This window comes from Bombus vosnesenskii, unplaced genomic scaffold (assembly GCF_011952255.1).
Source record: "Bombus vosnesenskii isolate JDL3184/JDL3185 unplaced genomic scaffold, Bvos_JDL3184-5_v1.1 scf7180000013287, whole genome shotgun sequence".
Classification (NCBI taxonomy): Eukaryota; Metazoa; Arthropoda; class Insecta; order Hymenoptera; family Apidae; genus Bombus; species Bombus vosnesenskii.
In genome coordinates this window covers 230,127-257,315 of record NW_022882940.1, presented here as the reverse complement: position 1 = coordinate 257,315, position 27,189 = coordinate 230,127, and positions in this window count along the sequence as shown.

Here is a 27,189-nt window from a genome sequence, read left to right as displayed (position 1 = left end):
TGATTCGTCGTGTCGACGGATTACGAACAAAGGTTCACGGGCTGGATGCGTCGGAGCGTTATCACGTGTAAAAGTTGCCCGGAGAGACCAGCTATTCGTGTTCGATCGAAAGTTCATCGGCCTTTCACTTTACTCCTCCATAAATTGTACGGTGAAATAACTCGAGATCCTTTCCAGCTATTATAGTACCTTTCGACTACTTTGCATCGACGATTCCATTTATATTCGCGTCGGGTCTCACCCGGGGAATGAGCCGCTGTGCTCCTTCGTGGCTTGCATTTATACTCATTGACAGGAATGATGGATGTTTCGATTTTACCCTCGACTAGTATGATTATAGTTAATAGTTGGAGCACGTAGCAACGAAATTCAATCAATCTTTCTTTCGATCCATCGTCGGCCGGTATCAAACGATCATTTATTGTCCTCTCGCGCCTGGATCCTGATACTGGACCAGGCCTAATGAAGCTACGATCTTTTTATTGTTACTCGATAAATCATGTTCCGTTTATTTTTCCACTATTGCCGGAACATGTCTATTTAGTCGTTGTAATGGATGGCCGTCGCTCGGAACGGGTACCCAGCTTCGACGTAACATCATTTCGCGCAACTTTCCAAATTGGCGCATTAAACTCTCTGACGGCTGAACTGTGCGCGTATACGCGCGACAACACGTTCTCGTTTATTATTTCTCTGTTCCCGATGGCAATTACATATTTGCCAAGAAACGTATCATTTCCAACTATAAACGTCTCCATGGATAAGCATTAACAGTTACATCCTAGTTTCAAATCGATCGTGCACCTACGATTCACCGGCGCTCTAGACATTTTGAAAAATTTAATTACGACACAGACATTTTATCTAGTCGCTGTCCGCGAGCCACTGCTTGCGAATGACCAACTTTCTTCATCTGGGATACTTTAAATCAATAGCTTGCTCTTCGAAATCCATTCGAAATCCATCGAGCAGGTTCCTTTTTATCGTGCAAGTTATAATTATCTTTGAAGTTTCGCACGAAGTAAAAGGAAATCTGTAATAGTTTAGCGGAAACAAATTGAATCACGCGCGTTGACTTACTTCTACAAAGCGACTATTATGTTTCGGCTAAAAATCATTTTCCTTCCGCGAGATATACGATATTTGAAAGAATATACAGCGTTTATTACGAATATGGAGCAATGTAACGTTATCTGCGGTTAGAATTCCTGTTTATTACACAGGATATCCTAGGCTTTTTCTGTCCAAACATATTACTAGATCGCGGATGTTTACGGAAAAATTTCAATTTTTGTGTACGCCATTAAAGAAATAGAACCTGAATAAACAAACATCTCTTCGATCCGTCGACTATTGTAAATAGCACTTTACTTTGGATATTTTACGTATTCGCGCACATTATACCGTATTCCGTACATTTTTGCACATTCCAGTTTTCCATAAATGCATTCGCGGTTATCATATTCCGCGAGGAAAAATGAGAAAACAATCTTGTTAAACGCAGGTTCTCGTATGCTTTGTTAAAATGTTGAAACAGAAATCCGCCACGATACGATATTTATGCTATTTCCATTTCTAAGTGTATTTTCTTCTTACAAATCCAAGATGGACATGTATGCAAAGTTGAATTTATTACATTACGAATTGCTCGTTGATTTCTCTCAACTTCGACGAATCCGTTACAAAGTTTTTAATTGATTAATGTCTGACGTGTATTAATTGTTGTCCAGAAAACGTCTGTCATTGAAGCTGCTCGCAAGTAAAAACCTTGTGACGTATATTTTAATAATTTTGCCAACTACGGAATTAATTTTCCTCGACTTGTGCAGATTGGCATTTGGTTAACCATTTTGTCGAACAAAATATAGTTATTTTTGTCATAACTACACTGCGGATGTTTATGGAATTTTATATTTCTATGAACATAATTAAAAAAATGAAATCTAAATATTTCGTTTGCTAAATGCCATAACAAGTATTCTATTTTAAATATACTTGCATATATCCTCGCCTATTATACGCACTCTGTATATTTTTGGAATCTTAAATTTCCCGAAGGTAAATAAATTTCCGTGATCTAGTCGTAATTTTACAATAAAGCATTTATAAGTCTAAGTTTGACGGATGAAACCTTAGACACCTTGTATATAGTACACTGTAACATAATAAATTTGTATGAATGAACCGTGAAATGATTGGTGTAGATAAAGTTTGGCAAGCTTGGACCAAGTTTTCCTTCTGCTCCGAGTTCTTTTTGGGACGTTTCCCGACCTACACAGTGTCATAAATAGTCTACAGATTTTTATGCGTTTAGGTGTCGAAAATCTAAAGACATTTTTATGCGTTTAGGTGTCGAAAATCTAAAGACGCGTAAATAGAATGCACATCGTTTTTTTTCTTCTTCTATTTGGAAGTAGTTTACAATGGATTCTCATTGAGAATTGTAAGTAAATTATTCTGGCGTGTTACTATCACGTGAGTAATAAGTGATTATCGTATGTTCGATTCTAGCTGAATCTAATGTTTAAATCTACAAAGTAATGTCTTTCTAGCATGCGGATCTGATCCATCGTGTCAAGTAATTGAGTAACTAGTGGGGTTTGGTGGTTGTTGATTCTACTAATATCTAATAAATAATAAATAATATATAATCTTAATAATAATGATTTAGATAGAATGCCCGTCGTAGAATGGAAAAATCTATAAAATATTTGCAGTATAATACTCGTTGTAATATTTAGCGGATAAAACAAGTCTCTGTCGAAACTCTACTGTTTTATTCGTGTTCAGAAAAAACGTAGATTTGCATGAATATCCGCAACCTACTCACAAAGTAGCAAGTCAGAGAGTTTGATGAGAAAATGCCAGAGAAGTTTAATTATGCGTGAATAAGTGGTGTATTGGAAGATGTAAAAAGTATTGGAGCTTTAGAAACACGTTTATTCGATTACGGCGTGAAACCAAATAGACTTCAGTAGAAATCCTAAACGAGACGACATTACCGTGAGCTAATTAAAATTTCAAATCGTCTATTTTGGAAACAATTTTACGACGAAGAAGAAAACGAACGCGTATTTCAAGTCAGAGATTGCAACAACGATTATCAGATGCAGGTCGGGGCGTTATAATCTTGCGGAGACTATATTCCTTTGCTAGAACAGGCTTGGTAAGCGATTCGGTCTCTAGCGTGGCCATGAAGTACAGAATATCAAGCATTTACTATAGCGATGTTTTGTTTTAGATGTGCAGAGAACGAAATTAGTTAAACAGCAGCAAAAACTGGATTCCTCTCTTGCATTATCATACGACGTTTTACTCTCGAAATTTATAGTGGTGATTATAATTCCGATTATTCATCTTTGAAAACCTGTAACCGAAGTAAATAATGTGTCTTGTAACAAAATATATGCAATGAAGCGCGCAGGATAATCCCTTCGTGGAGATTCAAATTGCGTCGGTAGGAAAAAACAGAAGAATTGCCAAGAATATAGTTGTAAATCTTGTTAAATGGAATGATTTGCAATAACGAAAATTTTGCGCGCCGGTTCACCATAAATAAAACGCCGGTACTTTACTCGTTGCTATCCTCCGCATACACCGATATAATTTTCGAAACATTTTCCAGCTACTAAACGAGGCAAAATAACTGTTCTCATACTCTTGCGTTCACAATTATTTAAACGACAAAACTAATATCGAATTTTTTAAACTAACATTGAATTAAAACAAGAATAAGGCGCGAATAATAGATTATCTATCTTTATCGTGTATCTTTATTCACAATCTTTTCTCTACGATATATTTAAGTACAGATTAAAAGTTGTTAATTTTATTATAAAGAAGAATGCTGCACCTCGTTGTTTCAAATTATTAGAAAAATAAACCAATATTGAACTTATATTTGGTTTAAACCAAAACCAACATTGAATTTTTTAAACTAACGTTGAATTAAAACAAGAATAAGGCGCGAATAATAGATTATCTATCTTTATCGTGTATCTTTATTCACAATATTTTCTCTACGATATATTTAAGTATAGATTAAAAGTTGTTAATTTTATTATAAAGAAGAATGCTGCACCTCGTTGTTCCCAATCATCAGAAAAATAAACCAATATTGAACCAATATTTGGTTTAAGACAAAACCAACATTGAATTTTTTAAACTAACGTTGATTTAAAACAAGAATAAGGCGCGAATAATAGATTATCTATCTTTATCGTGTCTCCTTATTCACAATATTTTCTCTGCGATATATTTAAGTACAGATTAAAAGCTGTTAATTTTATATAAATTATATAAATTAATAATTTTATATAAATTAATTTAATTTTATAAAAAAGAATGCTGCACCTCGTTGTTCCAAATTATCAGAAAAATAAAAACGAAACGACAAATACTATTATGGAATATCATCACTGTCATGATCTATTCTAATCACACAGACCGTAAGAAACGTGATTTATATTGCTGCGCGAATCAAGGAACAGGTAAAATGATCAATAAAAAGTTTATCTTGACAGCGTCTCCTTCTTTCTCGACACGCTCAAATGATGTTGTTGCGTAACATCGAGTCAAGCATTTACCGGTACTGAAATTAACCGTTACACTCCTACGCTATTCGCAAATTATCCAGCGAATCTATTAATGCTTAATGATCGTTAACGAAGATTCACCGGGATAGTCGCACGCGTAGCACGGCAGCTCGTCAATTGCCTCGCTCCGTTGATTCCATCGGAGAAAGTGAAGATCGCCTGTGTGTGCATACAGTGACGCGTCTCACCTCCGACATCGTCATGCTTTCGGATACCGATATTTTACCATGGTCACGCCACGACCAAGATTTACTTGCTGGAATTAGTTGCTGATCCTCTTGCTTCGGTTTTTCTACACTTTTAAGCCGATCTGTATTTCATAGGCTAGCATGCTAATCGCCTCCTTTCGCTGTAAAACCGTAGATTAAGCTGGCTTTTTACGTATCGAACGCTTCTTTTTAAAATCTCTGTTTATCCGGCAATTTCATTCGATATAGTCGCGTTGCGTTTAATAATCTTCACCTGTATATTCCATTGGATAGTATTTCCACTTATACGTGTAATATATTTATTTATTTATTTATTTACTTGTGGGAGGAGGTAAGCCGTTAAAGTAAACTTGTCGAGTACGTAATACGAAATTATTACAAATTAAATTCATAAAGATACATATTAACTTATACAGACGAAGTTCATTACACAATAATATAGATTCGGATAAGATAACATGTCGAATGTTCTAAAGAAGTTGTACGCTGTTTTTGTAATAAAATGTTTGTAATAAATTGAAAGAAAATAGTAATAGAAGGGGAGACGCTGTTGATGTTTAACATCATGCGATCGATAGCGGTGGATATGGTGGCCATGCATGCTTTTATGGGACTATATATAAAGAAAATCTCGTAAAATTCTAAAAGAATTGAAAGATATTCTCGTAGATTTTTCTCAGGAAATTAATTTTTTAGTTAATTTAGAGTCAGTGAATAAGCTGATTGAGTACTTTGTGGGCAAATAAAATGTCGTGAACTTTCCTCCCACATTCTAATGATGTTTTGACAGCCAATAGCGGACGTTATTGATCGATTATCACGACAAGTCCAAGACATGGGTTCACTTCGATGTTTGACAGCTATTGGCAAATCCTTTCGAGAGAAACGATTCGTTTTTAAGAAATCATTGTTTTTAATTGTTATCTAGCAATTTCTACTGTCTGTCACGCTAGTTTTAAATTGCAAATGATTGGAATTCTTAATCGACGTTTTAACTAAAAATTATTCAGTCATCGTATTAAGCCTTCCGGTAAAGATTGTCTTTTGCCTTATTATAAAAATTCATGAACGAATAATGGAAAAATGACGTTTAAAAATAGAGTTCTTATTGCTTCATCATTTTTTCATTCTCGTCAACCTTTATGAGTTTCGTACGCGTAAAAATCTGTGTACATTAATAGAAGTGTATATCATGAACGATACGGGTAATAATTACGACATAAATTCAGGAAATAGTAGAAAAATATCGAATTTTCCAATCGTAAAGTAGTTTCAGACGTAACTTACGTTTTTGCTATGGAAGGTCTTCCTATGGAAGATAATTACACACTTTCTTGGACGTGTAAGCATTCGTATATCGAATATGCCTATATTCATCGGTTAACAGAATGAATCGAAAGAACCAAGTTTCCATTTAAATAACAGACCGTGTCAGTATCACGTTATACAAATTGAAAATTAAATAATCTTTTTAAACATGAATTAATCTGTAATTTTTCACACATTTAATCTGATTTTACGCAAAATAGTACGCCGATCCGAGGACAATTATCTTTATATTCTTGTTTTCACGGAATCTTTTCTTTGCGAAACTCTTGTCCGAGTAAAACTTGGCCACTCCAATCGGACGAAAAATTGCGTACACTTGGTTCGTAGTTTCCTCGAGAGTCGTTACTTACTTTGTGAGTGATCGAATAAGTTTTGCGTTGATATACCGCGACGCGACGTAGTCCAAGGGAAATTTAAAGCAGAATTCAAAGAGCAGGATACGGGAAGACACGTTAAAGTATAACGGAAGTATCGTTTATTATTTATCTTATTTGAGATCGCCTTGATCATTTGTTACGGCACTGGCGATTAACAAAATATTAGGTTGTCCGGAAAGTGTCTTTCTTTTTTGCAAACGTGTTTTTTTAGAACAGTGCACCTTCGTACGAACGTGAAACCAAGTGTGTGAAATGTCCCGGTGTTTATCTCAACAGAACAAAATTGAACGTACGTAATTCGACAAAATAATATAAAACAAAAAACGTTGTGCGTCTATCGTTTCCTCATAAAACGAAAGAAACTTTTCGGACAACCTAATACATAACAAGCAGGTACAGAAAGATGTAAAATACAATAAGGCAAACTACGAACTTGAACAGTAGTATCTATATACTTTGAACGTAGTGTATATTAGACACAGTACAATTACAACACGATCAGTTTAGAACGAAATCAGTATGATACAGCGTATGCTAGAAATAAGTCGGTAGCTTAGAATATCATAATCGATCACACAAATTGATATCCGTGAGAAAATAAGGCAGATTCTTGCGATGCCTTTTTATAATTTAGACAAGTCTGAATCTCCTTGGGAAAAGCAAATTGAATTTTGTTTTGGCAAACGTCACTACAATTCAAAAGGAGATTTATGGACAGAATGTAGTTCGGTGATTGCACTTAGTTGGTCCATTTTAACTATAATATTCAGTGTATGCAATTCTAAGTCTGGTGAGAATAACTTCCTCTTCTTCATGAAAAAGAAGCGCTTGACTCTTATCAAATATATTTGCACGTATCTTACGTACGTTGAATAGAGGTGTATTTTTGTTTTGTTATTTCTCCGTAGCTGTTATTTTATTCTTTGGATAAATTTATCACACCGTTCTGAGCCGAAAAACCTTCATTGCACTTTCTTACATGGACCAGGGATAAAAACGAAAGAACATCTTAAACCTATCGATTGTATCTAGAACTATCTTCCAGTTACTGTTTATTGTAACCAGCGCATCTGCATATGGACGGCGAGCGCGAACTCACGTTGTCATTTTCATCAATTTTCCTAATAATCGTCCTCGATCTTTCTGATCTTGGATTTAAAGAAAGTTTGCGCATCCTTACGAAAGAGCGGCAACCAAGACGGAAACACTACTTTAGGTGGTCGCGTCGCGTCACATCGACGAGCTTTCGGTTTCTCTCGAGTCTGTTGGCATACTCGCGTAAATTTCGCAACCAGTTGGTTTATAAATACCGGGCGCGATGTCGCGAAGCGTAGAAGTTGCAAGGGGGGCAAAAGTTTGGCCACGCTCGAGTTGCTTTCCAGCAGCGGGAAAAGCGAGGACGCGCGGCAAGACGAACAGCGTGCGCCAACTTTCCCAGACCATATTCCCGAGATTGAATTCAGAGAGACGACCGTCTCGAAGTTCGCCTGTGAGTGATGCGCGTACGTCAACCGCTGCGAGTAAAACATCGGAGCCGTGTAATTTCTTGCGACAGCCGATGTTCCCGGCAACTAGCGAAATAAGGAGCAACGATATTTTTGCTCTTCCAAGCGAGCGCCAACCGTTGCAACCAACGAGATATCAAATACCATCCGATCAGCAGTTCTTTTCTTTTATTTTTTTATTGGGTGCTTAAGATCACGCGCACCTTCTAAGGTCATCAGTGATCACGCTGAGAATGATCGATGGTACAGAACGTATTTTTAACAAGTTGTCTGAACCAATATCTTTCGTGGAAAATCTAGAACTTGATTGAGTTTTGGTGACAAGTTAAGAATCTGTTCAGTCTGGTCCATTTTTTGATCGAATCAGCGTTACTTGATCTTTTCTATTCGCCAGTAAATGCCATCATTTATATCGTTACTGACTTTGTGTAGCTCGACAGGCCTCGAATTTCTCCATTCTTCGTTCCACGATTTTATCGTCGCTGTAACGAAATACTTTTGGAGATCGTTGTAGAATATAAGTTGCTGATTTGTCGCAGATGCGCTCGAGCTAGCCTGCTTTGCTGTCCAATCGAATTCTTCGTTTCCTTTGGTACCGACATGTCAGGAGATCCAGAGATACAAAACTGAAAAACGTCGAAACATCGAAATATCTCTTTTGGCACGCTCGAGTTTTTATTTTGATAATATTCCGGATTATCGTGTTTTACTAGCTTGCAAATTTTCTGAAGCCAACGCTACACTCTTGGCGTCAAAGGGAATAACAAATTTGTCGTGCGTCGATGACCAGTGGCTTTATTCCCACATCCTCTCGATGCTATGATTTATACCATTCGTACAGTTTTGTCGTTGTATTATACACGGGATACAAGTTCTCGATACCTTAGTTGGCAAACTTTCTATCGATAACAGAATCTCACAACTTTTTCCTCCTTCGCAAGAAAGCAAGAGAAATTGATTGTTGCGTCGTCAGCTTTTTACTCTTACAAGAAACGTTATTCAACCGACGATGAAGTCGCATAGCATTTTTACCACAAAGTATAATATCATTTTGAAATTAGTCACTCAGAAGCCATACTGACCGACTCTACAAATTGAAACGTAGAAAGAAGTCACGATTATAAACATCGTTTCTTCTAAACTCGCCTTGAAATTCGTCGCTATTTGCACTACCTTCCTGTGATAAGTAAATTCGTGGAAATAAGTTCGATAGATAAAGCCAAAGTTCTTCCTCAAAAATAAACTTAGCTTCTAATCTAATCCTCAATGACACTCTTATCGAGCTTCGTGGTGTACTTTCGAACCGTATGAAACGACCTACGCGATCGTCAATTGTACAGCGCGTTTTGTTAATTCTTTTAGTATATTCAGTATTGGAATTTGATGAAATAATCGACTTCTAGTAATTGGTTCTTAATAAAATCGAGATGAGCATCGTCGAAAAATGCGATAGTCTTATGAATTGTTAATCAGTGTTTATTATATCTTACAGGCGAAAAGTTTGTTGGATTTCATAGTAAAAGATACGAGTTATTTCATAGCTGTTATTGCGAGTACGATCTTATGATAACAGCATTTTCAATGACAATGTTGTATATTGGTAATTTGTTTTTGGCAACGCACGAGGACAGTAAGAGATTCAAAGCGTTGTATTAAACAGACTATTAATGCAAATGATGGAATTGCGTACTCTGTGCTCCGACAAAATACGATTTTAATTTCTACATCGACACGCGTTTTCAACCGTGGAATTACGTATATGATTTTACGCGCAATAATTATAGACTGCTAGCACCATGTAACATGTAAACGCGCAATTTACTGCAAAATTTAACTTTTGTTTGAAAAAATTTCCCTATAAATAGACATTTCGATAAACAAAGAAGTTAGAATTACTTGAGATCTGGGGTGTATTAAAAAAGGATTCTTCAAGGTCTTATGTTTTTAATTCATTATGTTTATATTTAATATATTGTTAATTATTAATGGTATGCACAATCCGTAGTATAAATAACGCCGAGTTTCAAGGCAAATTTAGGAAAGCGAATGTTTCTAATTGTCACTTCTCTACGTTTCAATTTATCGACTTATTTATGGGGTATATTTCCATGAATTTGCTTATTACAAAATAATCGCGAATTTCCAGATGAGTAAAGAAAAACAACGTTTGTAGTTGTCGTTTTTTCACTAGATAATTTAAAACAAATTGCTAATTTAAATGCCTTGCCAAACTTCTGCACTCCACAAACAACGAAACTCTAAGTGAAAACTGTATGCTTAAACAAAAAAAAAAAAAAAAACAGGCTTTTGAAAAATAGACGAGGATTTTGTTTTGAAATCTTAGTTGAAAAAGGTTGCACGCCAATGGATTCAAATTTTCAAAAGTTATTTTTATTCTCCTCGTGCGCATTGTCCCGAGAAGATTCTAAAGTTCTAAACTGGAATACTCGAAGCAAGACGTCATACGTAAAGAATGAATGCGCACAGGATATATCGATGGGTACGAACGCGCTCGATATCTTAGCATAAAATTTTCAATAGCGGAGTTTAAGCGACGAGCGTAAATCGGAGGAAGTCGGGAAATAACTTGATCTCTGGCAGGTTGTCGGTGGACGGATCAAGGGATACAAAGCGACGCAGAAGGAAACGATGGAGGAGCCAGTCGACGTGTCTAAAGGCGCTCTCTCACGTATTCTGGCCGAGCTTTCGTAAGCTGGAACTCCACTCACAGGTTATAAATAGGAAATAGGTGTTCATGGTGGGATCTCCCCTTCACTTGCAGTTTTCTCACCGTTTGTTAAGCGGCCACGGAGCGAGAGGAGCGAACGAACCAACGAACGAACGCTCGCCCGTGTTAGCTGCATTCTACCTAATCCATTTTTCGCGACCTCCTTCGTGGCTAACGAGAGAGCATCTGTGAAACGAGGCTAACCGTGCAACAGGAAACCGCATTTTGACGTAACGTAGAATGCGTTTTGCCACGAAACGGACGTTAGGTTTAAGCTGGGTTTACATTAATCCAGTCGCGCTCGATCAAGCGCTGACATTCCAGTATTTTCACTGGAGATCTATCGATGTTATACGTTGCTTCGGTCTTTTTTCAAGCGTCGAAAGCGTCGGATTGTAGCGGCGAAGGATTAAGGTGGATTCACATTAGTTCGATCGGTGGGTCAAGCGATTACATTCAAAAATTCACCTGAAACTCACCGATGTGCGCAATATTCCACTCCTTCTGGAACTGCCGAAAGCGATGGACCGTAGTGGCAAAGGATTAAAGCTGGGTTTACATTAGTCCAGTCGGTGAATCAGGCGACCGCGTTCCAGTGGTTTGACTTGAAATCGCTCGATGTCTGCATTATTCCAATCTTTTTCGAACTGCCGAAAGCGATGGACCGTAGTGGCAACGTATTCGCGCAAAAAAATGGATAAAACAAGTAGACGATTGCACTTCTAACGTTGGAAAGTCGTGTTCTCGATAGTGGTGGTAAACATTGGATCTAAAAATAGTCTTTCGATCCAGTCGTTGGACTAGATTATCTGCTGGAATGACAGCGCTGTGTTGCAATGAAAACGCTGTTCACATCATTCCATTTACGATCCCCTGCCTGATCCGATCGTTGCACAGCAATGCTACTGGACCAATGTAAACGCAGCTTAAGGTTTACGAGCGGCGTCATAATGCGTGCTCCTATCTACCGTTATTCGAAAACGCACGTGTTTTCCTTTGGGACGTTTGCAGCTGTTTAGATCGGTAAACGGACCCTCGAACTAAAGCTTATTACTTTGAAACGCCGACTATATCATTCTGCGTGACTGACCATCGCATCCCTCGGATTCTAACAGACCACCGGGGAAACATTATTATACTTGGGGCACCGTGCACACCAACCGAATCGGTGCCACTCGCCCAAAGAATCGAAAGCCCGGTAGTTTCTGATTTGCGAGCATCATTTTCCACGGTCCAAGCATAAATCGTTAAAAGTATAAATAAGCGGTGTACTGTGATACTGTCACGCTAACACGCGATATTTGATAAGCGGCTGTTATCCGGTGTAGACGTTCCAACTTTCCAACTGTACATTTCCTCTGCGTTGCTTTTTTCCTTCGCTTTATAGCCATGTACCCATTTCTTTATTTAAAACGTTGCTAAAACAGTCTGAAAGTTATTCAAAACGGCGTTACGAGATGATTTATCACGCGCGACACGCGTGTACTTTGTTGAAAATACATTTCGCTGTATGGGAATCGTACGCCTATAACGTGTTTAAAGTAATTGTGTCTGGTTGGAGTATTCGTGATTCGAGCGTGCGATTGCTAAATTTAGATATCAAATGTAGGACTCGTTAAGACAGAAATATACGGCTGTAATATTAATCAGAAGTATCTAAGTACATACGTACGTACGTGTATATCGATTGGTAAAGCAAGGTAGGTGTGCATAATTCCGCCAATGTTCTCGAATTCGCCACTGCAAAAGGTATGAGTATGCCAAGAATCAGCAGCGTTTCAACTAAATATTGCGATCGTTCTTATTTCTCACTGGGCGAATACGTTTTATAATTTAATTTTTATATTCCAACCTATAATGTTCTTTTGTTAATTTTATTCTATAGATGACTGTTTCACTGGCCTAAACGAGCACTAGTGCGTTGTTCGCAATTTTTCATAGTAATTAACAAAGTTTCTTTTTTCCATATCATCTGCTTCAATAATTAATTTCCAAATTTTTGTCGATATTCCATTTATTTCTAGTTATCCATCAATCGATTCATTTCAGCGATCAAGGACGAATTTCATTATGCCTCTCATAAAATATAGATGTAAACATAAATTATTCGTATTTTATCATACGTATGTTAACTATTTCGTGGAATACCTCGGTTACATCCTTGCGATTTTGTAATGAATTTTGTAATCATGGTGAAATATTGATGATGTATGGTGATTTCGCCAGTTGCAATTTTTCTCTTGTTATTTCTGTTTCAGACTAATTATAAGTCGCTTTAGTAGGTACGTATTAACTTGATGTAGATAAGATCGAGTAAGAATATAAAACGCACAAAGCATTTGAAAACAGTATAGGAATATTTAGAAAAATTACACCACGCTATAAATATTAGTATGGCGAAATTCTGCACATCTATTCCGCCCATCGTTCTCAGTCTAACAAAACAGTACATCCGGATATACCGAGTGTAAATCTTGGTTCGTTAATGCTTTGCCACTGTCAGTCGCATTTATACATATAAATTTCTATAGTTAGAATATTTGCAACTTTATGATTTACGAATATACATACAGTAACTCGCAGACTATTTCATATAGATCTATTTTATGTGGAAAATATGAACACACGTCTCCTGTTATAATCTTACAGAAAGATATTTCGTGCGCATTAGATTTATAAATGAAGAAATGATTAATAATCTGCAAAACAGATGACTTACACGATACAAAAACTTGAAATTTTCTGAATAATTAGATTGCTTTTCATATTTTATGTATAACCACCGTTTGTTTGTTAGAACAATACTTATGATTTTTCCATGTGTTTAGTTTGCTTGTAGCGGTTCTCACGATCCAACCGAATTTGAAACATAATTATTAAAATCAATCATTGTTGACAGCTACAAATATTAACAGTTAAGGTTCAATTAATTTAAGAGCAAATAATAGTCTTTTTCTAACTTCTAACACCTACGCGAGGCATTAAAAATTGGGAAATTATTTTATTTTCAATTTGAGGAATTCAATCTATTTAAATTGTCACGTTTACGACTACACACTACGAATATCGTAAAGAAGTTTCGTAATATTCTTTCTGGAAAATTTTTTGTATTCTACGGCAAATGACCGTATAGTCATGCGACTTTTTACAAGTAGTGTTTTTTGGGCATTTATGCACTCGTTCTTTGAAACTGATATTCCTCAATACGCATTGAACCTTCACAGCACTCGCGTTAACTTTGTCAAATTGTTTCAAACTTTCTCGAATTCGCATAGCACTGTTAGCTTCTCTGCAGATTGAATAGTTTTGGAAAAATTTGATAGCTTTCCTGTGTAGTAATTTCTCTTTCGGTTTAGATCGACGTGAGACGTCATTATTGAAAACGACGTTCTTCTTTTCAACATTTGGAGAATTATACTCGTTCTATAATATGTTTATGGAGTAAAATTGCACCGATTTTAAACACCAGGTATAGATAGTAATCGTTAGAAACGTAATTCATCTGCTCAGAAGAATATCGATTAATTTGAGAAATTGAGAAATAAAGAAAAGTGTGTCGAATGTCAGAATTTGTTAAGAATTTCTTCGAAATTCCCACTCATTTATATCATTTTCTTTTAATAGTTAAACTTACGAAGTTACATAATTCGTTTCTCTAAGAAATTCGGTACTAAACACGTACCCAGATAGTTGCGATCAATTTTACAATTAAAATACAAAAATTGCAGCGAATCGATTTCACTTGTCACGGGTTCGATTAGCACAAAGATGAAGAACAAATAACGCAGTGAAAACAGGCGGAAGAACTCATTGAGTATTAAAGCTCATAAATTTGTTCAAGTTGTTTGCCTTAAAGTTTCAACAGAACCGAATCCGAGTATTCAAAATAAACACGAGTTTCGTAAAAGAGAGCTTCGTGTAAATAGATGCGGTAACAACAGCGTTTACATCCTACATAAAGCAGAAACACATATCCGCTTTTCCTAAAATATCGAATTATGCGAACGAACCTGCGAGTCGCTGTATTTATTTTGCAAATTGCCTGGAATATTTTAAAACAAACGAAAATGGAAAAAAAGAGAAAAGAAGGGGAGGAGAGAAAATGTGAAAAAGGAAACGTGTAATGTATCCGCGCGATATTTCCGCGTCAGAATGTTGCGTCGACAGAAATGCGTCTCCGGCTAAAGCACACCGAAGATGTTTGCGCATTTTTATCTATCGCCCGAAGTAAACTATCTCGTTGGTTCGTAAACCCTACGCGTTTGACGAGACATTGCTCTCACCGCCTCTGCATTGTTCCCCCGCTGCATCGTACATGCACTTTAGAAAGTGAACTTTAAAATGTTTACGCGGGATCCGGTTGAACGTGCGCGTGTAAGCGAACGAGTTGTAAAGCGCGCCGTGTGCACGAATCCTGTTTACCCGACGCGCCCGATCATTTTTTCCCCTCGTTTTCTGTCTTAAACTCTTCGATACGGCGCTGTTCCATCCGCCGCCTAACCGTACCCTAATACTTATTTCAAATTCAAGCCGACAATCAGTGAAATCTAATAATTATATAAGCTGAGAAATTGCACAAGAGTTGACAGACCTTTCGCAACCAAGTGCCCGGAACGACGCAACAGGAGGATGTGAACAGCCGATTAGAGATAACAACAGGCTGTATGCTTTTGGCGATTGTCGACTGTAGTCAACACTACGAACTAGCGAAGAGGTTGATCCTATAAGGTCGACGTATTTTTCTCACAACGTTATCAACTAGTCGAAACAAGTTTACCGTGTCATTCGACTTTCAGCACAAAATAGAGCGATGAAAAACTGGCAGAGTACTCTATTAGGCATCTAAACTTCTAACGAGGCATCATTCTACGCATATCACGTAAGGTATCATGGAAATGCAATGATTTATGCCTATAACTTTGAAACAAAGTCAAACAGGATACATGTTCGTACGAACTTTTCTCAATGCTTCTGTGTCTCTTGTTCACTCGTGAAGTAATATCTTTGTACACATTTTTATTCTATATTTTCGACTTCTTCTTTCGCGTAGAATCACCCCCTTTCCGCTTGTACCACCAATTACCAACCATTCTGTATATTACACTTTGAAGACCTCGATAACCTTCTTGCACGCACGCTTTTTGTCAACCGACTCCACCAGATTCTTCTAACAGCTTCCAATCGTCTTTTGTCTCAGCTGAGACCTGGACGCCCTCTGATGCTCACACACATTCACATGTATAGTGTAAATGTATCATTTACCTACTAACAAGAACATAATTTCTCGATTAATTTCTCGAATACAAAGAGCCACGCGCTCAAATCTTTTTGTCACAGTTTTACTATCAGTCTAAAGCATCGAATACACGTACAACCAACTCGCTCGAGATTTCACAGTTCTTGCCGCCTCCTTGTAACATGTAAACAGTAGCGTCGCGCGTTATGCGACACGCTCTTATGCTTGGCAGTCCGTAACATTATTATATATTTAAGAGCAAATGTTTCGTGGAATTCTCTTACATGAATATGAGCTTCTATTATACGAACCAACAGTCATAAGTGGTGGGAATAAGTGGACTCCTATTATATGAACGACCTGGTTATATGAACCGACTTAGCTGCCAGCAGGTTCGCATAAACGGAGCTCTACTCTACTTAATACGGTGATATTCTAATACATACGTTGTATTAGGTTGTCCGAAAAGTATCTTTCTTTCGCAAACGTGTTTTTTTACAACAGTGCAGTGTTTAACAGTGCAGTACAGTCGCGATGTTTATCTCAACAGAAGAGGATGGATCGTACGTAATTCGACAAAATAATATAAAACAGAAAACGTTGTGCGTCTATCGTTTCCTCATAAAACGAAAGAAACTTTTCGGACAACCTAATATCAGCTACAGTAGAACTTTGTCTATCCAAATCGATTCGACGACAAAATATTTCGAGTAACCGATCGGTTCGGATAATAGAAGCTCGCTCGCTATCTCACCGGGTGCTGCTGCTATGAGCTTCGATATAATAGAGGTTGACGTTCGGACGAATAAAGTGGAACAACGTTTTCGACACAAACTATGTTCAATGATATGTGAATTTGGACAAAACGCACGGACGTATACGACTTTAGAATACGCGTTCGTGTAACTAAAAGTACGGTCTTCCCTCTTTTTTCACCATTGTTATTGGCCAGCGTCAATCAACTCGGAGTTACCGTGGAGTTATCTACGAAAAGTAAGGTCACTGGAGACAGTAACGAAGCAAAAATTTGGAAAAAAGCTTCTGCATCGAAAAAACCTGCTGCCTACGTATAACCAAAAATACGCTCGAACATATCATAGTTAGAATGATAGAGGCTCGCTTGCGAGTTTACATAAACCGACGATAAACAAAAGCTGGTTCGTATAATCAAAGATCTATCGTACTTTTAATACAAATTTCGAAGATCGCCACTGTCGCCATATTCGATTGCAAAGAGTTAAACGTCTTGCCACGCAGCACAAAGGGGCTATTGAATAATCGCATTCCGCAGTAAATTCCGCGTTCGAAAAACCAAGAGTAATTTGCCCGTGGAATCGATTCGTCGGCATCTACGAATTGGCCGAATTCCATGAATGCCAATCGGCCACTCAATTCGCAGTGAAAATTTGACGCACAGATACACGATCGACTAAATGATTTCCATTTGTAACAGTGGCCGCGGCCTGACCTCGCAGCGAAAATGCTTGATGTATGTGTGCCTAACTGGCAATCTAACTCTGAAATAACTAACGTCGTTGATTTTACGTTGGAGCTGTACGCGGCATCCGGCAGGCAAGCCTGACTTTTCGCTTGGCCTTTGCCGGGCTTCGATAGGAAATTCAACCATTTCCACGCCTTCCAACCTTTCTCGGGTTAATAGAATGACGAAATACTCTCGGGAATTTATTTGCCTCTGTTGCCTTCGCTTTTCCCATGCTGTAACGATCTCGCCAAAGTATTTTTCTCTATAGCAATTTTTCTGCCGCGTCTGTGACCTTTATCTTATTGTTGGTACACAAACACTTCTTGCATGGTGGACTGAAAACAGCAAAAACACAGGAACCAACGTTATTGTCTGCATAGTAAACTGTAACTTCTTTTTTGGCTCGACTGGAGAAGAATAACGTGGAATGTGCAACCTTTGAGGGTTTTCCTTTTTCTCTGTTTGTGATATAATATTTGCAAAGTGCTTGTCGATCGGACGTATTGTTGTTGCATGCTTCGTAGAAGCTCACAGTTTTTCGCTGAAATATTCTCTTCTCACGGTAGTACACTGCGTTTCATAACTATCAAACCGTCCAGAAATTTCCAATTTTTATGCAAGCGTGACGCACAACAAAACAGAAGCTGAATAGACGTACGCAAAATCAAACGATTATGCTTAGTGTTATTAGTTATTGTTACATTTTCATCTTATCGTACGGTGAGTAGAATTTTTTTATTATAAAATATCCTGTTGTATACGTCGATTTTATTGTTACGAGACTAGATTCTTCAATGGGAATAAAATATATTATCCTTTACGTACGAGAACAGAATGAATTGTTTCTCAAACGATTGTAAACACGGCATACTTTCGTGTCTTAGCGTATTAACATACACAAACCTTCATTGAGGTTTCTCAAATAGTAAACAAAACATACGAAGAACGCAAGACGAAAGAACGATACGTCACATTCCCATTTTTTACAGGCTGTTTTACATTGTGAATTAGTCTCACGTTACTAACATCGTCTTTCAATTTGATTTTCAAACTAAGCCTGTATCTTGCCGCCTTCTTGACGATCTTAAAATATTGCTGGTCATAAAATGACAATAAAACGTAGTAATTTTTCCTGCAATCTTCACATAAAAATATATACCGCAATATATAAAAATTAAAAGTTTCTGGGTGGCTTTATGAATTTATGGAACGCAATGAATGTCGTGTTGAAACGTACAGTAACAAACAAAAAGAAAGTTTAGATCCAAGTGATAGAAAAATACCGTAATTTTGTAAAAGAAGATTGTATTCGACAAGAGCATCATTGACAAGATTTTGAACAAATATAATCACAGAATAGGCAGCAACATGGTTAAAGATATCTAATACAAAGATTGCTAGTAATATGTACATGTACACAGATAAATTTCTCAGCAATTTTAAGCTTCTTTTCTCCGCTACTCTACGTTTTATATCATTTACACTTTTCGTATATTTTCTTAGAAAATCGTAGAGAGCACCAAAATGAAGCGCGTGTTTCTAAGGTATTGTAAATAAAAAAGGAATTATAACGATCGCAATACACAGGCGTTGTTTATTAGTCGCGCGTAATTCTGGTATTCGATTATTAGCGCCAAGCAGCTGTAAAGCACTATAGTCGTGTCTGACGAAAAGTTAATCGCAAGCATGAAATTCAATTTTCCAGCATAGTTTGCCAATTGAATTTCGCAAGTGCAAGGAAAGCGATGGGGTGAATTCGTACTTCGCACGGATGACGATTGCGTGTTGTTTTTGAAAATTAGATTGCATCCACACGCGAGAGTAATAGAGTTATAAGTTCCAGCGACGAATTGTTCAGGCTGTCATGGCACGAGATTAATTCGTCTGCGGTGATTAGTTAGGAAAAATCGATCGAAGTAACTTCGAATTTCATTTATTTTTCTCATAACCATCGAGCTAAAAAGTAATTCGAACGACGATTATTAGATATAATTAGGTTATGTCTTTAACGATCTCATTAACGCAAGTTGATTACCATTGATTATCATTTGAGCAGCGATGCTTTATGATCCGAGCACTAAATTATATTTTAAATTATATTTTCTATGCGTGTTCTTGTTGGATTTTGTGATGTGGCTGTCTGAACAGCCGTGTCTTTTAATAAAATTAAAATGCGCTAAGAAATATTAATTTCTATATAATGTATTGGGTGATAAATAGTGATATTATAGTAGAAAAATGAAAATATATTTGGAAATTCGGAAAGATAAATTTATAGTCAAAACACATATTTTTTTCTTCTATTTTATCTCAATTTTTAGTTCGCTCTTATTAAATGCGAATGCCAAATGCAAACAATTGCCGAATATCTGTTATTTGGAGTTTTTGCATTACATAATCGAGATGAACGACAAAGAACAACTATTTTTTGCTCAAGAACTTCTCTAATATAGGAATTGCTAGAAATTATTCCAGTTTTTCTGTCAACATAATTGTACTCGTAGAGTTTTTGGAACATTTTCAATGGTATTGCCTGTTTTTAAATGGAAAAATAATTTTCAGTTATTTTCTGCTTATAAATTATTTGTGGGTTATACAGAATATTCGACACGACTTCTGAGCTGCAAAGGTTATCGCTGTTAAATCTGAGATTATTTTAGAAAGATATTTTTATATTCGAACAGTAGAAAACAGAAAAACATTTTTATTATCTAATATATAACAAACGCATATATTACGTGTGTAAGTCACACTATAATGATATCTGTTAGACGAAGACGTAAATAAAAATCGTATGTAAAATGGACGCGTATTCGAAGAATCTTTATCAGCGGTTCTATTTGGGAATGAGGTTGCATAGAAAAAAATGTTACTTTACGTTTAGATGTCTCATGTAAGTTCATCAACAGTTCATTCTGTATCTTAACCTTATTTCATCGCAAATATTGTCACCACGAAAACAAACGATTTATTGCTGCAGAAATAAAGCATCTAGCAATTTACACGCTGCGAATGAATGATCCGAATGCAATATACCAATAATCTCATATCTATAGAAAATCCTGCGTTTTACAGCTCGAGTGCAGACTGTTCCCAGCCTAGTTATGGTTATTACCTAATACGTATCATCATTCATTTAGATGATGAACGTTAATTATCAGTTTTCTTCCCGAGAAGATTCACTTCGGTTCTATAAATTAACGTTTACAATAAGATCCACGTTAATCAGATTACTGTTCGTGTTAAATTATTTTCTTTAGACTGAAGCAAGCCAGATACAGCAGCATCGATGTTGTAGTATGAAATTAATTTTTAATGAAAATATAAAATGTTAAAACGCGACGTTAAGCGAGTATTTCTGAAAGCGAGTTAGATCGTTGGTACTCGAAGGCATTCGATGCATTATGGACGATAAGATTCTGCGCCTCGTGCTACCTCTTGGAATTTTGCTTCCTTTCACCGGGCCCGAAGCTGGGTTTGCGATATTGCACTCTCCTCTTTTCAACTTATCGTCAAATCTGATATGTGGTCTAGTAGTCGCTACTTCTTCCCAGCGCAGTTATAACGGCGCTGTGTGCATATTGTTCCTCCCTCTGGCATATCCTGATGTTAGTTTAATTCCTTAATCCTTCGTGACGCGCGACATTTTTGAACTTTCGTCAGTCGACCGTCGTCAAGCCAGCGTCATATAGCTTTCCGCTATTTCAATATTTTAGCTAAATTCAAGAAACTGGTGTAATAATACAAAATAATAATAATACAAACATTTGTATAAATACTTATAGTAAATAATACAAATGCGATGTTGAGTTCTACTGCTATATAATAAATAATAAATAAATATGGCATTACACAGGGTTAAGAGATTATTGAATATTAATTAAATTAAAAATTAATGAAATTAAATTAATATTAAAATGAATACTTTTCTGAGCCTTAGAAATGCTACGTACACGGAAAGTGTTGTACCAATTTTCTAGACGTTGTCAGATTTTCTTGTAATGTTGGCTATACATTCTCAAAATTTGTGTCTTACTTTAATCGTAATATCGGCTTGAAAACTCCCAGTTTATCGAAGATATGTTGGACGAATTGGATGCAGAATATAGAAAAGTCACGAACTGAGATTATACGCACGAGTATTACGAGAAGGAAAGGCAAAGCAGAAGTTTATTCATTCATTTACGTTTCATTTCTTCCGGGAAATTATAATGAAATCAATAATTCTATTTAAATACGCCTTAAGGGGGTGTCCTGAATCAGAATGTTCTAAAACAGCGTCTTTTTGTGATTTTTTTTAGAAAGGAAAGAAACAAATGAAGTCATTGAATTTTGAGGTATAGTTTCATATATACTTAACGAATACAAAAAAATTGTTTTCAAAGTAAAAAAGAAATTATAACAGATTTCTAAGTCTATTTCATGGGCTGCAGTTCTCAATCAGCGGGAAAGATCCACCTCGTAATTCTGGGCCGAAACAAAAAACCAAAAAAGGATTAAATTATTACATATTTTTCTTCTCGATGAACTAAAAAAAAGCAGAAATAGTGTGAAATTAAAAATTCTAAAAAAAAAATCATAAAAAGACACTGTTTTAGAACATTCCAATTCAGGGCATTCCCTTAATCCAGTTTATCTGTTCTATAACATGAACCAAATGATATTTCAATGGTTCTAATATATTTTAACAACCAGTTAAATATCCATTTCAATGTTAATTCACAATATTGCTTTATTTATTTCCCCCCGAGTTAGCATCTATCATAAAACTCATGATACGTTCTACTGACAGAATTTTTCGTTTCATTCATATTTCAGTCGTTTCTAGCAATCTTTTCTAGAAAAAAGTACGTATTGTATCGTTTGATCAGTTTATTCGTGTCTCAGTTGACATTTGAAATTTTACGTGTATCCGAATGCTAGTAGCGTCAATAAAATTATCAATAACCTTTGTACAATACGTTGCGTAGACGTGTTATATAAAACACGTTGTTAATTACGTTAGCGCGGCCAATTTTTAATTATCGATTCGAACCTTTTTATTGTTCAGCCGTTTTGTCGCATAAAATAACGAAAAACAATAGAAGAAAAATGTATAATTTCTGATAAAGAAGAGAAATATATGCCATCCGTATCTCAAAATAAACTTTTGAAACCTGTTGTTTCACATTAATGGAGACAGAAATGGACAAAATTTCCAATGTTTTATCGTAATTACAGCTCATCTTCATTACTGCTTTCATCGCGCTCTCTGTTTCTCTTCGATATCTTTTTTCTCGCTGGATCCGTATTAACATGATCTCGTATGTTTTTACTTCTCTTTATCGCTCTCCTAACACTTCATTATCGCGTATATCGACTCGAAAACCCATATTTGATCGACCAGCACGGCGGAAATTGTTAAATGTGAAATCGTCGACAGATCTGTTGTATCATTTTTATTGGAAAATTCATTGCATCCGCTGACGATTCTATCGAAATAAAATGTGTAATAACGTGGAAGAGAGAACACTTGCGAGTACTTCGTGGATATTTATCGCATCGTGACCCTCATTTATATTGCCACGTTGCTTTATTGTTTTATTTCTAGCGATGGGATCAAGTTGAATATGTACTTGTGAATCGGCTACTCAAGGCTCACTTCATAGCATTCCAATGCTGTTCACTATGTATTATAATGCTTCATTCCTTCTACGTGATGACGATGGACACACGATAATGGATTTCGACGATAACCAAGCGAGAAGATTTCCAAAGGATGAAGAATTTTCGATGCTCGTCAGACGTTGATCGAGCTTCGAACCTATTCGACCAGTCCTACTCGATTCTATTTGCGACTGTGTAGTTTTTTCGCTTCTCAACGCACTCGCAGAGGCTTTCACTCTGTCGCGTTTAAGTTAGAATCTGCTTAAAAATATCTATTTTTTTTTTTTAAACATGTGGCGGATGAAAAGAGAGTGTTGCACCGCGTTGATGCCTCGACCTGTCGGCGTCCTGTTGATACCGATCCGCCACGAACACTTAATAGATGATTCGAATCTAATCTAATTCGAATCTACTCGCAACGTACTTGAGCCCATCGCTATTTATTCCTTTTTCTTCTTCTTCTTCTTCTTCTTCTTCTTCTTCTTCTTCTTCTTCTTCCATACGTCTCATACCATACGATCTCGTCCCATATGTCTTTTGATTTGATACATTTCAGCGGGTTTTCTTTGTTCCGAACTGAATACTTCCTTGAGTTCCTTGGGGATCTTCAATCTGTTGCGTGATTCGTCTAATGTCGTGCATTTTAGAATTACGTGTTGTACTGTAAGCGATAGGTCACAAGGATCGTACCACGGAGGAGCTTCTCTTTGTAACAGAAATTTACGCGTCGGTCTTGTGTGTCCAATTAGCAGTCTGAACAGCTTTACCTGACCTCTTCCGTTGCATGGTGGTTTGAGGAGCAGACTGGTTTGCTATATATCCTTTTACACACATTCGTTAGTGACCTTTTTCAAGAATTTTGCCGATCCTAGCTCCTAATAAGGTATTCCATGACAGAGCAAGCCAATATTTTTATCTTCGCCATTTTCCATCTTCGAGCTCTCATTTCCCTTCTTCCTCATTTACATATTCGCCAATCTCTCTGCTAGATTACCTTCTTACTTCGCCCTTCTTTTGCATGCTCAGCGGTTCTTTGATTGAAGGCACGAAGACTGCAGCTCTGGCGTCGAATTGAAACAAATATCAGCGCGCTGCTACCGGTGAGACATCGATAGCGTATCGTTGCTCTTAGAAACGGGTTCTTGAAGTCGCATTAACGTCCCCAGTCACGTGAAATGATGCCGATTTCTTTTTACTACTGCAGCGTTTCATGGCGGACGCACCATTCTGTGGAAGCTCCTAAGTACTTGCAAGTTAAATATTGGATCGGCTATTGGCTTGTTCGGAAATGTTTGATTATATCAGTCTACGTCGTTGTAACCTTTACGCGTTATATTTCTTTGTAAATCGTTCTCCTCGCATTGTTCACTGTACTCATTATTCGCCTTAGAACTGTGACTTTAAGAATTATAATTAATAGACTGTGGAGCTTACGGTAGGTGGAAAAAGTGCATAAAATGTCCAGAGTATAGTGCTTTCTATAACACTTGGTAGTAATACGGTAAATAAAGCAATTTCCTATTCAGGTCCTACGTTTTTAATTATATTGTGAAAAATACGAATTTGCGTAAAAATCTGTAGTCCAGTGATTAGTTTAATTTCGTCGAACAATATTGCGATTCTGATGAGATGAATAAAAGAATATCGTTGAATTGCAAGATGAAATCCATATACGTTACAACTGGCTCAATGAATATCATTAACAGAGCTGTTGGGATGGATTTTCTTTGACTTAATGAGAGTCAATGAACAAAAAATATAAGTAACTTTTTCTTTACAAAAAGCAGATATTTTCCGAAGAGAAAAGTGGACATTTTCACTACATCGAATTTCCACGAATTTAGCATAAACTTTTCAAGTAGCTGAATCCCACATATTCATTTTCTATGATATTTGACAGCGATTTGTTCAGCAAAAGAAATCGTTAGGTCAGATCAAATCTATCCCAATAGTTCTATTGACTGGACTATCGATAGAATTCGCCATGTAAAATGCATTGATTCTACAGAATAGCCCCTGTAATTGTGCTATAGCTTCAAAATGCCTATAGGAATTCAGAGTGTAATGTATTGGTTCTATAGAGTAACTCTTGTAATTGAACTATAACTTGGAAGTGGTATAAGAAAATATACGAAAATTTCATTAGGCAAAATTAAATAGTTTCGAATGATGTGTCTTTTTTGGACGTAGAGATTCGTCTCTATTTTTGAAAACTGAATCGACAACTATTGATGTCATTGTACTACGTTCTTTTAAATATGAAAAGAATCTTTTTACGCCAACCATCAGCTTCGATCGAACGCTTCGATTAAAATAAAATGACCATATTCTTAAAGTGTCTGAAATATCTTGTAGAGTAGATGTATGTAAGTTGCTATGTAAATATAGATTGCTATGATACAGCACTTGCGAAACCATTTAATTTCACTTAATGAAATTGTCGTACATGTCTTGCATGTCTTACAGATCTAAAATATCATATTGCACGTATGTTTGTAATTAGTTTCAATATAACTTAGTGGATAGAGAACAAGATATTTATTAGTCTTGGCAGTTATTTCAATAATGAAACATATCTAATATTCTAGGAAATAAAAGAAACCAACAACTTGTATATATTACATTTTACTATACGTAATTTTTAATAATTATTAATAATAATCGTAATAATATCTTTTTCATATATTCTGACTAGCTAATATTTAACATATAAAGACAATTTGGAGACACTTTTACCTTACGATATGATCTTTAAACAGTATTTAAAGTCGAACGATACAAATACTCTCATCAGACAGTGAACTATAATAACTATGGTAATCAAAAGGAAGTTTAACATTGATATATTTAATATCATGCTTGTACATATGATTATGTATTGATAACTTTGTAATACACATTTTGTATAATATTAATATGTAATAATTACTTGTTTTGAAGTGTACATACAAAAATGAATGTGCGTTCGAAGCGTTGTTTTTATCAGATTCCATTCCAATTTTCGTTTTTATTACATTTTTGTAGTCGCATGAAAATACTACTAATATGAAATTTAATATGTTTTAACTTAATGAAATAGTATATAACTGCTATGATCAATACAATTGCGTAGAAATACTCTTTATAGCTACTGTGTATTATTCTATTAATTGTTCTTGTCAGGTAGATTTCTTTTCTCTAATATTATGCTGTTATTTGGCATTTCCTATCATCTAAACTTTCTCTTAATCGCCACTGTAAATACACTCTCGTATGAACAATTTGACAGCGTGAGACAAAATAAAAAAGATCCATTTAATGTATTATACTACTACTTTCCTCTTTTTTCTTTTTTTTTTAATTAGACGCAGGAAAAAGATATCGTATTCGAAAAAAGTCCGCCAATGTCCTCTGTCCTTGATTTAACGCTTATCAAACACGAACGTCTGATATCCATTGATCGTCGATATCCTTCTTCCCTCTGCGATAGTCGATGTCGATCGAGGTTGACTTTTTTTTTAACGGCGAAGGAAAAAATGCTCGTCTGGGAATGTCCTGCGCACGCGATTACGGCTGAGATGGACACCGTGTGAGAATAGAATGACGACAACCGTGGCGGTTCATATCCTGTGCACAGGCGTCGTCTTCGTTCCTCTGGATTTCATTGCTTATCTCGTGTCAGTGCACGGTGTTCAGCAAAATAAATGACGGCTGTGAGACGCGTGCACAGTTGCACACAGATGATATAGAAAAGCTGAACTGTCACTTTCAAATATGCATATCTGTGTTACAGAGCATTTTAATGCGTGTGCTTCTTTATTTCTAGCGATACGTATCTTCGTGTAATGTTGATATTTGCTGTACGATCTCTTTTTTCATAGTTCTTCCTCTGTCATTCAAATGTTATGATTATCAGTCGCTGTCGTGGAAATGATAAATTGAGTCTTCTGGGGAAAAAAGCCTGTAGTAAATAAATATATGGCGATTGAATATATTTTCTTTGTCAAATGGTTGAATTATTTTGCAATATTTTTATATTATAAAACGTTCTTTCCAAGCCATTATAATTATCAACTCGAAGGTAGTTAATATTAAAGAACTC